This window comes from Tupaia chinensis, unplaced genomic scaffold (assembly GCF_000334495.1).
Source record: "Tupaia chinensis unplaced genomic scaffold, TupChi_1.0 Scaffold000622_1, whole genome shotgun sequence".
NCBI lineage: Eukaryota > Metazoa > Chordata > Mammalia > Scandentia > Tupaiidae > Tupaia > Tupaia belangeri.
Genome location: NW_006160142.1, coordinates 7,706,808 through 7,709,847, shown reverse-complemented (window position 1 = coordinate 7,709,847; position 3,040 = coordinate 7,706,808).

The following is a 3,040-nucleotide window of genomic DNA, read 5'->3' as shown; positions in this document are numbered from 1 at the left end:
AATTTTCTCTTCTGTGTCTGAGATTCTATTTTCTGTACGATCTAGTCTGCTTTTAATACTTTCAAGGGAGATTTTGACTTCCTTTATTATAGCTTTCATCTCTAACAGTTCCATCTGATTCTTTTGTAAAGTGTGAAATTCCTCTTTTAGGTCTTGCATGAATTTCCTCACCTCCTGGAACTCAACAACTTCTTTCTCCTTCCTCTTCAGCAGTTCATTGTCTCTCTTCTCTTCCATCTCTGTTAGTTTTGCCATTATGAATGTTCTGAATTCTTTATCAGACATTTCCATAAATTCCCGTGAAATGTGTGTGGATGAAGACGAGTTCTTCTTTTCCCTTGGAGGAGAGGTATTTTCCTGCTTTCCCATATTTCTTGTGGTCCTGCAGCGATTTCTAGTCATCTGGTTGAAGGTCAGTTTTTTCCCAAACTTGGAAATTCAATCTGAGTGTTGAGGAGCATGCAGAAAAGGAAACAGAAAGAGAGAAACAACAGCAACAACAGCAAAAAACAAACAAGAAAAAGAAAAAGAGAAGAAAAAAAAGAAGATAAAACTTCTCAATACAACTTAAAAACAAAAACAAAAATTGGAAAACTGTGCAAAAATTCAAAAAAAAAGAGGAGACAGAGACTGAGACAGAGGTAGAGAGAGACAAAGACAGGTACAGAGACAGGAGACCTGGAAGGGGTCTTCCTACCACATGAGTTTTGTGTGCTGGAAGCCAAATTATCAGTGGGAAATCATGATTTCTGTTCCCCCAAAATGGCTAGATTGCAGAATCCATGTGGCTGTGTCTTCAAGAAGGCCTCTTCCCTTTGCCTCTCCTCAGTCTATCCCATCTTTCACCATTACCAAAAATCAACTCTAAATGGATCAAAGATCTTCAAACTATAAAACTACTGGTAGAAAACACTGGGGAAACTCTGGGAGACATTGCAGTAGGCAAAGACTTCTTAAATAAGACCCTCCCAAAGCACAGGCAATAATCCCAAACATAGTTAAGTGAGATTACATCAGATTAAGAAGTTTCTGCACTGCCAAGGACACAGTCATTAGTGTGAATCTACAACCCTTGGAATGGGAGAATATTTTTGTAAACTATGTCTCAGATAAGGGACTGATAAAAGAATACACAGGGAACTCAAGCAGCTTACAAAAAAAAAAAGTTAACCCAATTAAAAGATGGGAAAAATTAGCTATACAAAAAACTCTCTAAGGAAGACATGAACAGTAAAAACCATATGAAGAAATACTCAACATCCCTCATCATAAAGTAGATGCAGATTAAAACCACAATGAGATACCACCTAACCCCTGTCAGAATGATGAAGATTAAAAAAAAAAATTATAAGTGTTGATGGGTCTGTGCTGAAAGGGGAACTCTCCCACACTGTTGGTGGGAATGTAAATTGGTCCACCCACTGTGGAAAATAATATGGAGGTTCCTCAAAGACCTACGAATAGAACTACCATATGATACAGCGATTTCACTCCTGGGCATCTACCCCCAAAACAGGAAAATGTTCAATTGGAAAAGTGCATATCAATGTTTACTGCAGCAATATTCATTATGTCTTATTGCCAAGACATAGAACCAACCCAAATGTCCATGAATAGATGAATGGATTGAAAAAGTGTGGCACATATACTCTATGGAATACTATTCGGCCATTAAAAAAAAAAAACCAAGACCCTGGCGTTTCATAGAAAGTGGTCGAATATGGAAGATTGAATGAAGAAAGCCAGGCTATTAAAAAGAAACATCTTTGTGTCCACTTAATATATATCAACCATCTGCACTCTGATAAGAGACTGAAAGACTAGAGAACATAAAAGCAGTGAAAACAGTTATGGACACTAGAGACAGTGTGGAAGGAGGGTGGGTAAGGGAAATAGTATAGGGAAATAAATCAGGGAGAAAAAATAAAGAAGCAAGACATTTTGGGGACACAGAAATAGTTTATTACCAATTGATGATAATGTGTATAGTATTCCCAACTGGACTAGTTTGAGGTGCATTTCATGTTGGGTAAGTTCTCTATACCATCCAAATTATGTATAGTGATAGCATTTTTAAAAGTAAAAAATAATAAATAAATAAATAAATAAATAAATACAGAGCCTACACTACTGTGCCTACACAGAACCAAAGCCAAGGCACCCTACGTAACCAACACTACATGTCATATCTACAACAATAAACTCATTTACCTAAATAAACTATTCCATAAAGTAAGTAACGGCCACTGTTCTACCAGATGCATGGATATCAACATAAAACCACAAGAAACATGGTGGAGGAGAGGATATAGATTCTTTGAAAGGAACACAATAATTTTTTACTAATAGACTCCAAAGAAAAGGAAATTTATGAAATACCTGAAAAGGAATTCAAAATAATGACCTTAAGAAAAGAAGATAGAATGCAGATAAATAATCCAAAGTTATTAGAAAATGTGAGAAGTCCAATAAACAACTCTAACTAAAGAATTCAGTAAATAAAATGAAAAATACAATGGAGAGTTAAAACAACAGACTAGATCAAGCAAAAGAAAGCATTTCTGATCTTGAAACAGATCTTTTGAAATAACTCATGGAGACCAAAACAAAAAGAAACAAAGAAAGAGAGAAAGAACAAATGAGTAAACAGCTTTTGTGGCATGCACTGCTAAGACACTGTGCTCCACAATCAAAGACCACATGAGAAGTCTGGGTGCCATTCTTGAGCCAACCTAAACAGGCATGCATGTAATTCTAGCAATTTGGGGAAACAAGGCCGAAGGATCATGCACTCAAGGCTGACTTGGGTAACACAGCAAAACGCTGAATAAAAAGGGTTGGGGGCACGGTAGCACATGCCTGTATTCCCAGGTGAAAGACTGAGATGGGAAGATTACAACAAGGTGAGACTCTTGTCTTAAAAAGGAAAGAAGAAGAAGAAGGAGAAAAGAAAGAAAGAAAGAAAGAAAGAAAGAAAGAAAGAAAGAAAGAAAGAAAGAAAGAAAGAAAGAAAGAAAGAAAGAAAGAAAGAGAGAGAGAG